We start from the raw sequence: 14,151 nt of genomic DNA, 5'->3' as shown, positions 1-14,151 counted from the left end.
TGATAGATATTTTTTAAACATATCAAAATGCACTTCAAAAATATTATCCTGGTTCATAAATGACTTAAAATCGCAGATTTTGAGTGTATTTAATTTCTCATAATATAGACTGATTTGTTTTCAGTAATTTTTTTTAACCATTCGATCATTAAGAGTTGTAGCATCTAACTACACAAAAGGTTAACACCAAGAAAATATTGCATCTTCATAAAGTATAATTGAAGAGCATGTAAATTATACAAATGTTTCAGTGGTGCAGGGTAAGGGGTTAAAGGGATTGTTCATCCCCTCCGGTGGATAGCTAGGGGTCGTGTGAGTTCTCTCGTTGATTGTGGTACTGAAGTTTGGAAAGATGAATACCAGTTCAGGAGCTGAACACGTCATCTGATCCCTGTTGTGACATTCCTACCATGGCCATTAAAAGATAGAAGCCCTTAAAAACAAAGTTAAATGCTTAGACATAATTAAGTGATCCATAGATGATCCATCTCTATAAAATATAAGAGGGAAGAAATTTTTTAGAGCTAATAATTTTTTTTTGTTTTTGTTCTAGAAGGAAAAGAAGCACTGGGTAGATTAAAATAATGTCTGGTACCTACAGATGACCGAAACATTCTTTCAGACCTGCGAAATTAAATATTATTTTCACTGCATAATTTGATCAACCATAGAACGCTTAATGTTTCAACTTAACAAAATAAATCACGTAATTGATTAAATAAAATATCACCTCACCTGTTTTTCTAACTCTTCACTTTATAAGTCCCATAAGTTTCATAAAACAGTCCTTGAAAACAGTAGAACAAATTGCCTGCTGGATGCAGATATAAATACATTACCATACAAAAAAGCGGCTGTAAGTTAGACAAAAATGTAAGAATGCATATGGAAGGTAGTGCAGTATAATTAATTAGCAATTTAACCATCCTTTTTTTTAAATTTTAGATTGATGTTCGTGTGTTGGTTTATACTAACTAATCATTGAAAGATAACATTTGCACTGGTACCAAGGTATAACTTTACCAAGTTACAAGCAATGTGATAAATTTACCATAGGAACTTTACCAAGGCTATGTAAAGCATTATAATAAATGAATCAAATCTATCTTAACACGTTTTTCTTCAAAGCTCTACAATTTAAAATATCATAAAACAGTGTTTGGTAAGCAGTAAGCCAAGTTAACAGCTTGATAACATAAACATATTAACATTGCAAAAAAAAGTTGCAATTTAGACATCAATAGCAAGTATACATATTTTAGGCTAATTGAATAATCCGTATTTTTTTCAAACAGCCTCCATTTTTTTTGGATGCACCAGGTTTACGATAGGATACTATACTTTTATATACGCCTCACTAGAGCTAACACTATGGGTTATCGGCTGCGGTTTGGGAAAAATCCCTGAGGATGATCCAGAGACAACGTACATGCGTCACATCACGTTTCACAGAGACGACACATTCACACGCCATTCATCCGCAGATTGTAATTTTGACTTGAACCAGAGCACGATCAATCTCCGATCCAGTACCCCCAGAGGTTATGATTTGTTAAGGGAACTTGGGGGACTTTGTGACCCAGACAGATTTAGCGTGCACCAGTCACCATTTTGTACACGGAAAATTTTAGGCCGGCGGGAATCAAACTCACGAGCTATCCGAGATAGGCCTAACGTCCTACCAGCCAGGCTATCCCGGCCCCCATAAGGTTTACAGTAGGAATAATGCAGGGAGCTCACATACCTTAAATTTAATAAGACAATGCGTTATTCATTGTTAAATTAGCCTGATATATTTCGGGCAGTTTGCTATAAATGACAAGTGAATAGTAAAGGCTAATTGTAAGATTTTCTGCTCTATCGTAGCAAATGCTTTTTATTGTAAATCGAGTTATTGTAGGTTTATTTCGATATGCATAAGCAAATTCAACACGAATAATTTTTCAGCAATTTTTTATTAGCCTAAAGGTATATAGGCTGATTGCAACAAGAATATTCAAAATACCGGTGACCTTTCCTAATGTGCCGGATTTTTCAATTAGTCTACGACATACACATGAAAGGTAAAGTGCAATTAATCTTCCGTGTATTCAGCTATTTTGATGCACATTTAATGTTAATTTTCAGTGATTATTCATTGGAATAAAATGTTTGTAAGGTAAAACTCCACAAAGGATAAAATAATTGTCATAAGCAAATCAAATAAAAGCCAATGATCCCTGTCTTAAATAAATCAAGTAATCAATGATGGATCTTTTCTGGGGACAGAGGAAGGAAAAGGATGGAATTATTTATGTGACTTTCGGAATCTTCTAAATCCCACCCTCAAACAAAACTCCATCCGGGCTCTCGATGAGTGAGAATCTTCATCCTTAGTTAGACTCAGACCATACGTCACTGCTTGAAATCTCTTCAGGATTCCTTCAAGATTAAAACCTTGAGAGGGTTTGTGGCACGCGCGCCTGCCCTTTGACGCGCCAATTACTCAGGAACGTGCGCGCTAAAAGACAAACGTCCTGCACGTGTCTCGCAGGTATAATTCGATTGATTCCAGAACCTTTTTCCTATTTATCGAGTTGTTGTTGTTGTTCTCGCCCTCAAGGAGTTTATTGAGTCCGCTGTTGAGGTTTGACGCTGAATCCACTCCTTTTATTTGTCACTCCCACGCTTGTGTGATTTTTAACCTTTCGCTGATCAATTGAGATTAAATGCGTGGTGGCTAAGTGACGTTCTTTGTCAATTCATTTGTAGAATTATTTATAAGCGTACGAAAATAGCTTTGAAAAGCAATGGGATTTAAATGAAGGCAAATCGATGTTCAAGTCTTCTTTCCAAAGAGCTGCAATGAATTATATCATACACATTTTTATACTTTCAGATGATCCTAAAATATCCAGGAAAGATTTATAATCAATTAAAATAAATGGTTGGGGGCAATAAAATGACAAGCCACACTTTCTCCTAAGACACTTTTTATTGTTTGTATATCGAAAATTTTTCAGTTTTTAGAATTTGCATTCGGAATTTTAGAAGCTAGTATTAAATAACATCACATTATGCAGACAGATCTTACCGTCTACAAGAAAATTCTATGATGGTTTTACCAAATATACTCTCCTAAACTACTCAAAAATGGGGCCTATCATTATATATATTGGGACATATATAGTCATATATATGTCCCAATCCCAAACTAATCCATCAACTGATTTAAAAAAAAAAAAAAAAAAAAAAAAAAAAAAAAAAAAAAAAAAAAAACGCAGGAACAGATCAAGTTAGAGCTCAAGCGTTATTTGGGACAAATCAAACTCCAAATTTATCTGGAACTCATTTCATTTGACATCTAATGAAGTCAGGAACAAATCTAATTCCAACTCTAGTCAAGAACACATCTAACTAGACAAATCAACAATAATGAACCAGTACACACATTTTTAATCCTAATGAATCAAAATTATCCGTTAAATAACACAGGGCAGGAACAACTTTTACTCAAACATAATTAGGAACAAATCTAACTAATAAGGAACTTATTTTATTTCACTTTCAATGAAAACAGGAACTAGTCTAACTCAGTCTCTGGTAAAGTCTGGAGCAGCAGCTCTAACTGTCACTCAATAAATCAAGAAAATATCCAATTCCATCTAAGTCGAGAACAAATCCAATTTCATCTCCAGAGAAATTAAGAAAATTTCATGCCAATGTGGACTATCAAGCATAGGACAAACAAAAAGAGTTCTATGTGTGCGAAACTATGTGAACGAAACGAGTTCAAACATTAAATACCGGCTCAAAGAACATCAACTCATCGAGAAGCATTTCTGAACAGAAGGTCGTAAGTTCGGTTTTTCTTCACCTCATAATATCCATAAATGTATTTCAGTAGTTCAGTACCATATTTGTCTAACAATCCGAAATCATTAATTTTTTTAATATTTTATTTTTGGACTCTTCACTTTATCACTAATAATATGACGTAATTTCGGCGGGATTTTTAATCATCTCTGTCTTTACCATTTTTGTCTTTTATCCTACTGATTAAGATGTACCATTGTGCAATTGAAACTCGTATAGGTTTTTAATAAAATTTTTACCATATGTGATTTTAAAACTTTTTAATTAAATTTAATTTCAAAGAATTAAGCATAAAAATTTGAAATTAAACATTTGTTTGCAATAAATATTTTTACCTAATATTAAAACGATGATAAAAGGATGCATGACGCAAACTCCAATTATGTCAAATTGCAGATTTATTTATTGAAAATTTAAATATTTAATCTGAAATACCTTAATCAAAATATTCCCGCTTCTATTGTAATTCTATAAAGTACTACAGAAAAAAAAAGTATTTTGTTCTGAAAGAAAATGTTGACATTGACACACACTAAACGTACATCGTATGTTTCTCTGACACCAATAAATAATTAATTATACGTGTACCGCCGATGTAACGACTGGCGATTCTTTGCTCAATTGGGCAACACATTTAGGCGAGGGCAACGCAGGAATCTCAATGACACATTCATTTTATGCCAGCCTCGCCAAGAAGAAGAACACCACTTCGAAGAGTTACAATCATGTCGTCCTGAATCACTTCTGGAACAAAAGGACACCCAATTCACCTTCTTAGAAAGAAGTCCTACCAACAAATGAGTCGGACAGAATTAATCGAAAACCAAACATAAACCTCCTCGCCAAAAGCACCCTTGGCGGTCAATGGTCCGGAATACCTTGATGACTGGACTGGGGAGATTTATTCAAATAGTCCGGCAACAGAATGGTCGGAGGACTTAAGATAACAGTAGATGCCTCGCCATGTTCTGATGGCTCTTACACGCTGCAATGGGTCAAAAAACGATTCTTGGTGAAAAAGTGGGGACATTCCTTTCAATGTTACGTTCTTCCGGCGATGTGTGGCGATTGGATTAAAAAAAAAAGGGAAAGAAAGATTCTTTTCAGGTGGCTTATGCCATTGGTTGATCTGTTGAGAAATGGAAGAAAAACGTGAGAAAAGTTTGTCATTTGTGATTTAATTGGAGAGTTTGGTTACTTTATGCAGTGTATAATCTAAATATTACTCGCTGCCTAATGTAATCAGCAGCTTTCATAAACTAAATTTTATAGTTATACGGCACAACTGGAATTAAAAAAAGTAAAGAATGGTTTTCAGGTGCCTTATACCATTGGTTGAGAAATGGAATAAAAACGTGAGAAAAGTTTGTCATTTGTGATTTAATTGGACAGTTTGGTTACTTTATGCAGTGTTTAAATTAATATTACTTGCTGCATAATGTGATCAGCAGCTTTCATAAACTAAATTTTATAGTAATAACGCATAACTGGAATTTAAAAAATATAAATTAAAAAATGGTACTTTTCAGGTGTCTTATGCCACTAAGTGATCTGTTGAGAAATGGAATAAAAACGTGAGAAAAGTTTGTCATTTAATTGGAGAGTTTGGTTACTTTATGTGTAATCTAAATATTACTCGCTGCATAATGTAATCAGCAGCTTTCATGAACTAAATTTTATAGTTATACGGCACGACTGGAATTTAAAAAAAATAAGGAATGGTACTTTTCAGGTGCCTTATACCATTGGTTGAGAAATGGAAGAAAAACCCTGATTTGTCATTTGTACTTTTTTGTGAGTTTTTGACATTTTTGCTGCTAATTTGATAGCTCGGTTGCACTGTGCTGTGTGTAAATTAATACTAGTTGCTGCATAATGTAATCAGCAGCTTTCATAAACTAAATTTTATAGTTGTACGGCACAACTGGAATTTAAAAAAAATAAAGAATGATACTTTTCAGGTGCCTTATACCATTGGTTGAGAAATGGTAGATAAATGCTGCTTTGTCATTTGTGCTTTTTTGTGAGTTCTTGACATTTGTGCTGCTAATTTGATAGCTCGGTTGCACTGTGCAAATTAATATTACTTGCTGCTTAATGTAATCAGCAGCTTTTATCAAGTGAATTTTATAATTATACTGCACGATATATTCAATGCTATTTATATTATTATTCGGTATAATATTATTATTATTATTAACATTCATAATTTAAGAAAAAATACTTAGTTTAAGATATTTAGTTTCATATATAATAAGTAAATTATTTCACATTGCATAGTGATATTAGTAGCTTTTATAAATTGCTTATCACAATTACATTGCTTTATAATTTCAGTAATGTTTATAATAATAAACTATATAATATTATCTTAAACATCGGTAATTAAAAAAATATATATTCAGTATCCTTCATTCAGTACCATACACAAACCAAATATTGCACGCTGCTATAATAATATGTATATTTAGTAGAATTTAAAAATAAATATTTTACTTTATTATATACTTAGAAACATTTATAATTTAAGTACAGTATTTTTTATTTTTTTTATTTTGGAAAAGTAAGGATAATCTGAGTTATGATAGTTTAAAATTGTTTACTTAATTTAATGCAAATACTTTGGGAAAAGCATTTGAAAAATCATTCATAATAACAACCAAGAAAATATTATTGTTTCAATAATAATAATAATAATAATAATAATAGTAAAAAATCAGAGAATTTCTGGAATGAAAAAAATTTTGCTAATCATAAAAAGTTTTAGTGTAGCTTTATCTGATCTTATTTTTATAAGGGTATAGACGTTCATAAAGTCATCAAAGTTTCGACGATTCTTTAATTACTTTAGTGTTAATATTCATACAAATGCATTCTAAATATCATTTATGAACATAGCTAACAATCAAGAAAATATTATATTTCTTCAATTAAAAAAGAAATCAGACTATTCCTTAAATAAAAATTAAATTTTGTGTAAAATGAAAAGTCTGATTAGTATAACTTTTTCTAATTATATTCTTTTAAGGACGCTGGCGTTCATAATGAGATCATAGTTTTGCCAATTTTCAATTTAATTAATATTTGTATAAAAGTATTTTAATTATCATTTATGAACACAACTAGCAATCAAGAAAATAATATTGCTTCAGTGAAGAAAAGAAATCAATAGATTTATTGTATTACAATAGAAATCTGGTTAGTGTAACTAGTTTTAGATTATAGTCATTTAAGGACGCTGACGTTCATAATGGCATCATAGTTTTGATGATTTTTTTAATTAATTTACTGTGAATATTTGTACAAAAGCATTCTGAATATCATTTATAAATATAACAAACAATCAAGAAAATAATATTCTTTCAATGAAGAAAAAAAAAATCAGACGATTCATTGAATAAAAATAAATTTTGAACAGAAAAAGTCTGATTAGTGTAACTTTTTTCTGGTTATATTATTTTTATCAGGACGTGATACGAAGTAAGATTTTCACATTTCACGGCTCATTCTCTACCTAAGGTAAAACAAGATGGGGTGTTGGACAGGAAACGAAAGTTGAAGAACAAATTTGAGACATCCTTAATGGTCCGGAGCAATCAAATTGACTTAAAAGAATACTACAGGAATCGTCTGCTCCGAAAAAAAAAATTAAAAGGTCACATTGATAACAAAACACATGTTTCTTTTAGCATTATCACCTGAACATTAAAAAAAAAAAGGAATACTAATGAAAATACCAGACGGAATAATTTTATTACATATCATAAACAAAAATATATTCCTTAAAACAAAAAAAATTTTAAAAAAAAAAATCAAAAGAAGTATGCAATAAAATAAATTAATTTTTTTTTATTAACTCCAGGAAACTTAGAACAAGGAAAAATAATTGATTCAAATCGAACATGCTTAGAATATTTTACAAAAAATTTCATAAAACTAGGTTAAAGTTTCCTTTAATTTGGTTACTTGAAACAAAAGCAAACCATTATTTCGAGATTTTGATTTCATAGTCTTACGCTTGAATTAGTTGAATTCATGTCATAAATATTAATGATTAAAATTGTCATTAATAAAAATAATAATTAGAGAAAGAGAGTGAGAGAGAGCTTAGCTGTTGCCAGAAATCTTAACATTTATATTGAAATTTCTAAAAATATGAAAGGTTACGAAATTTAATAACCCTCTGTTATGATAGCATAATTTTCATGAACTAATAAACTTACTTTTCATTCTTCTTACTGAGCCATGCAATCTGAATTTCTGAGTATAAATCTTTTTTCAAGTGGAGTTCGAAAAAAAAAAAAAATGAAAAGAAAAGAGCCGGTAAGCGAAGCGAAAAGGAGTTGATGATTACTAGTATAATAAAAATGAATATTTTCCAAAAAGATATTTTTTCTTAAGTTCATATTTTTAATTCAAAACTCATTATAATAAAAATTTATCATTTTGCATAATTGAACTTAAAATTTTGAACAGCTGATTTGAACGATTTCGTCTAATAATTTAACACTAATTCTGACAGATTGACGAATTTGTAAGATTTCAAGCTTTCATTTGAATTATGTATTTAACTCTAAAAAGACTGAAATACCTATATTGCCCAAAAGCAGTCAAAACAACTGCATTGTGAAAGAATAACTAACGTATAAAGAAATTTGTTTCAAATTAATTTGTAATATTTTTGATATTATTTTCAGTTATATAACAAGTTATTAGTAAATATCAACAATAAAAATAATTGTAAAAGTCACAAAATTCTAAGAAATTGTGTCATTTTCAATGCATCATTGTTTTTCTAATTGAAATCAAAAAGCAGTCAAAATGACTACCTTGGGCAATCTAGTATTAATTAGTTTATTTAAAATTTGAGAACGGACTCAATTTTCATAAAGACAATTAACGCAAAGGTAACTTTATATCTTTGAATTATTGAGCTTTTTTTTGATATTTAAAAGCACACTAAATTTTGGAATTAGTGTGCTTTTCCAAAAATATACTATTTTCAAAAATAATATTTAAATATCCTATAGTATTTTATTTACTATGTGCATTTTTTCCCCAAAATTTATTATTTAAAGTTTTATTGCACTGAAATATTTGTTTAATTTATTACTACTATTATTTATTGTAACTATTTTATCAGTTTTACAAACAAAATTACATGAAGTAAGAAAAGTAGTTTTCGCGTGATATGCAAAAAATCCTATATACCGTGGTTATAAAAAATCCCATTTTCAAAAGTAGTTTTTTTTTATTTTAAGTAAAATTTCCCAAATAAAAAGTTTTAAAAGATCAGTAAAACAAAATCAGAAAATGAACAATATTTTCATGTAAACTCAAGTAAAATTCTTAGTCCCTTGCGGGGAGCAAAAGAGGTATTCTATGACTAAAAAATAATAATATACATTCCATATGTAAAAATTCTTATAGATACCATGATAAGCCTTCAACATCTGGGGGTTTGTATGAAATTTCCTCAAAATTGATAGTTTACATGGAGCGCTAAACCTTTAAAAAATATATAAAAAGCGTATAAATATTTTTATTCCTCCAGGTAAAAACTTCCAGAAAACGAAATCAGAGGTTAAAATCATTGAAAGAATTTTCACTTTTTCGACTCCACCAGAGTTTAAATTTCATCCAGATCATGTAACAGGTTGAAAAAAAAAAGTGCGTAAAAAAAAACTAAACTAAAAAAACTAGTACGAAAAGGAAAACTGAAAAAACGAAAGGGAAGAAAAAAACCCATTCAATAAATTGAACGGATGGTTGGACAGCCTGAACCCACGTCTTTAACCACAAGAAAAATTTTCGTACTGCCCTGTAGCACCTTATATGATCACACTTCAAAAATGGGATATTTATATATCGATATATATATATATCTCGAGTAAAGAGGATTGAGATAAAAGTGTAGCAGCATATAAAAATACTTTCTTCTTTATCCATTTATTTTCCTGCTACACTTTCCTTTTTCATTCATCTTTTTGGAGCGTAACTTAAGAAGTGATTTTCTCTCTTATTATTTTTGCTTCGATTCAGTTTAAAAGAAGGAACCCAAGTGTGATTTTTAAAAAGGAAAATATTTTGGTTCTAGTACCTTATTGCTTTATGTTATTTTTGGGCCTCTGAAGAAAATGGCTTCCCTTTTTTTTTGAGAATTATTATCCTATGTTGAGACAAAGTTGGAATGTTATTTAATTTTTTTTCCTCCCTTCTCGTACGCGAAGTTGTGAAACATAATTGTGACTATAGGCTTATTTGGGGGTTTAAAAATTTGGGGGGAATTTGAAAGCAACTTTTCTATTGGATTGTTTGGTATAAAAGTTGCTTTTGTAAACAGGAGTATCAATGTTAAAAAAAAAAAAAATCTATTGCTTGGTATTGTATTTTTCAGAAAATCTTGTTTTCAATTTATGGACGGAAACTAATTTTAACTGTATTTTAAGAAATTTAATCACTATATTCAGACTTTGCAGTTACTTTTAAATAAAAATCTATTATATAGATATATATCTATATAAAGAAAAAGGGCTTAAGTTTCAACCTTTTTCGTTACGAAAGTGGTTCAACTTAAGTTAGTTTTTCAAAGGCTCCGTCGTAATATGAAATGCTTTTTTGAGAATAATGTGCTAATTTTATAACTGCTGTAATTTTGTAACTATTACTCATGAGTGTTAGGTCACGTTTAGCCTATCTAAAGCCAGCGCTGTGTACTGTTATTTTGAAAAAGGCTCAACACTTCAACATGGAGAAAGTCACAGTTTTGCGAAAATTAAAAGCATTCGCGATCTAATTTTTTAATATTTAAAAACTTATTCCAATACTGCATTACCTGGCCTCCTAAAAATTTGCAAAAACTGAGAATATGGCAGCGAAGTTGATTATTTTCATTTAGGTGGAAAAATGTCGCCAAAATGGCAATTTTTTAAAAAATTTAATCAAATATTTAAGTTATTTGTCCGTAATAAAGTCTAGATAATTCTTCACGGCAAGATATAGCATACAGTTTAAAATCATCGCATTGCTTCAAGTGTAAGGCACTTTAAACTATGGCATTTTTTTAATTTTCCTTGGCGACAGATCTTCGAATAACAGTATTAAGGCATGGCATGAAAAGCAATGACATGAAAAATATGCATGAAAAGCAATGATATGAAAATAAATTATTTTCTCCCTTTTAGGTGATCGGAGAAAGGTAATCTTTAAAAACTACGTTATAACATTTATTCTCTTTATTTTAATATAGTGTTAGTCAGGTTTTGTCGGAAAGTTGACGAAATTATGATTGGCTGTAAATTAGGTTCTTTGGTTAAAATTTTCAGCTTTATTAGCTATTATTGAACAGATTTCGCTCATATTTTATATAAATTACATTAAAATGGATGCAAAAAATTTTTAACTTAAAATTATTATTAAATAAAAAAAAATGATTAAAGTTACTTTTTCATGCAATTATGTATGAATAAACGAACTTCACAATTGTAGTCAAGCTTTCTTTTATTCATTTAAAAAGTTTGAGGTATGGCAAAATATGCAGCAAGTAAAACTAACATTTAAAGGGGTCCAAAGTGTTGGCACCATATTTCCGAGATTTGCGACTACCCTTATATTTTCAGATTAAGTAATCCGAATCCGTCAAAATCCATCGTTTATTCAGAAAGTATTTTTCTTAAATCTGATCTCGTAACTTAAAATACAAACCGCACTATTTAAGTAACATATTTGAGGTCATTTCTTAAATCATTGAGTCCTAGTACGTGAAGATCGATTATGAGATCAAGAGTTATTCATTTTTTTTCCTGCACTGTATAAGAAAGAGAAGAGTTATAGTAACTATTATTAGTATAATGGGAAAGAAAATATGGAAAAACATATTTTCTTATTCTGTAGTATATTATTTAATACTTTAAAGATATATGTGCAATGAGAATTATAATTAAACTCTAGGCACTAAATCTATTCCGCAGTTTCTCCTTTCAAAATTTTAAGCGAAATGTGCATTTATTTTGATTCTTAGGCTTTATATTAACAACGAAATGCAACAGTCAAAATGTAGTTTATTGTCTATTACTTAATACAAATTTTTGTTCAGCTCTTAGCTTGATACATTAATAACTGTACGAATTTTTTATTTAAGTTAAAGCTTAATCCTGAATAAAATCTCAAACATTAAGGTCATTTGAGAATTGAAAGTTCTCAACAGTTCTAACAATTTAATCAAAAATAAACAATAATAAATGAAAATAAATGAATAAAAATTAAAAAAAGGAAACTAAAGGTCTCAGTTTAAGGCGATTTCATAAGGTTATTAGGTAAGATTACTTTTGATATATTTGGGTGATATATATTTTGTTATTAGGTAAGATTTTAATTCATCCTTTTAATTTCATTAATCCTTTAGCGCAAACATAGATAACCAGACAAAACGTAGCTCATTGTCTATAACAAGACACAAAATTTTTTGCCTGGTTTTAAATTTGAATTTAATAAATGTAACAATCTTTCGTTTTATTAAATTCAACAAGCAAAATAAAACTTACAGCCTATTGCTCGATAGGAATTTTTACCAAGCTCTTAGTCTGATACACCAGAAACAACTATACAAAGTTTCCGTTAAGTTAAATCTTAATCCAAAATAAAATCTCGATTCGATAATTGAAAGCTTTCAGCAGTTCTAACAACTTTTTTATTTTTTTCAATCGAAGCTAACGGTGCTAACAGTTAAAATAATCACAGAAGCTCCTCTTCTGGCCAAATCTATAGATTTCTGAGAAAATACAACATCTAGAGAAGGAAGAAGGCTTCAGTATTATCGAACTTAGATCCAAACTCGTAGTAAGGATTTATCGGGCGCTAGCGATAGCAGTACGAGTCTCCAGTGACTGGGCATGGAAGAAGAGAACGCCCCCCAGGAAGTACATGGAGGGGGGCGTTAATGGTGCCGGGGCGCCACTGTTGTTTCCTTTAGGCCCCTTTCCCTACTTCTGTGTTTATTTTCCCCTGTAGGCAATAAAGTAGCAGCAAGATCTTTTGAGTGATATTTGGCGATGGATTGTGGATTTGGCGTGAAAAGAATTGGCTTTCAATCGTAAAATCTATTGTTTGTGTTTCTTATTATCAAGTTTGTAATCTCCTGTTGAAAGATTGATTTTTCTGAACGCGATAAATCTGAAGATCAATTTGAGAAGGGAGCTTTAACCCTTTTTACTGTATAACCTACATTTCATCTCATTAAAGCCTAGGAGGGGAACATTATTCGTTATTTTGTAGAAGTCTTTTGTTTTATAAAGAAAGTATAGTTAGTTTTAAGTCAAAATTTGATAGCATTTCGATTGTAAGTTTTTATTATGAAGCTTTAAGATTCTTTTTTTTTAAACACCATTGTAAGTTTCAGTCGTAAGTTGATAAAAAAAGAAAGAAATGTATGTATCATAAAAACAAAATGTAAATTAAGGTCATATAGGTGTTTGGATGTGCTACGTGACCAGTAACGCTCAACTGCTGGTATGTGTACCAGTGAGTCTACATATTAATCAATTAACAAATATCAATTAAGCAATTAATAAATGTCTCTTAGCCTGTTAGTTGCATTATTCGATGCAACTATTCAAATACCGGAAGAAAAAAAAATGTGCGTCCTTACTAGGAAATAAGCTCAGCAAGTTTATTGCAGCAAATATTCTCCTAAGCTCACAAAAGAATTTTATGTCAAAAAATTCTAATGAAGTTAGTCACGTAATCAGTTGAAAAAATATATTGTAAATATTGAATGCGACAATAAACAATCTTTTTAAAACTTGAGCTTTAATAGAAATACAATAGACAAAAAAGTTTTATATATTTTTCTTGCTACCAAAATAAAAGACAGTCCTATGGGGAAACAAAGATCTCTCTAATATTACCTTAAATTCATATAAAAAAAACTCATAACTTCACACACAACGGCAGTTGAGCATATTTGGAGAATAAAGTGACCAATATGAATTAACTCAGGATAGAGCTTCTTTAAGTGCTTGTTTGGCATTTAATAAATTTTAAAAATATGTTGTAAATATCGAATACTTCTATAAACAATCTATACATAACTTAAATTTCAGTAGCTATAAGAAGAAAAAAAAAATGCTAAAATAAATGCCAGTTTTGCGGTGAAGCAAACAATCTACTATTCCCTTAAATTTACATAAGAAACTCCAAATGCAACGCACAATGCCATTTGAGCACATCTAGTGGCGAATAAAGTGACCAATACAAATTAACTCAGGATAAAGAGAGGCACTTAATCAACTGAAAAAG

General features: G+C 30.1%; 1 long non-coding RNA gene across 1 annotated transcript in view; it reads right to left on the bottom strand.

The window, feature by feature from the left end:
* Window positions 1-14,151, bottom strand: part of LOC122270441 (uncharacterized) — a 75,849-nt gene that overhangs the window by 28,283 nt on the left and 33,415 nt on the right. The window contains exon 3 of the long non-coding RNA XR_015435340.1: window positions 736-814. This is a non-coding gene — a long non-coding RNA (uncharacterized LOC122270441). The remainder of the gene's footprint in view (window positions 1-735; window positions 815-14,151) is intronic.

Source organism: Parasteatoda tepidariorum, chromosome 1 (assembly GCF_982258835.1).
Source record: "Parasteatoda tepidariorum strain Cologne lab strain chromosome 1, Ptep-v5.0, whole genome shotgun sequence".
In the NCBI taxonomy this organism is placed as follows: domain Eukaryota; kingdom Metazoa; phylum Arthropoda; class Arachnida; order Araneae; family Theridiidae; genus Parasteatoda; species Parasteatoda tepidariorum.
Note: the sequence above shows the minus strand (reverse complement) of the source record. Positions and strands in the feature narration are given on the sequence as shown.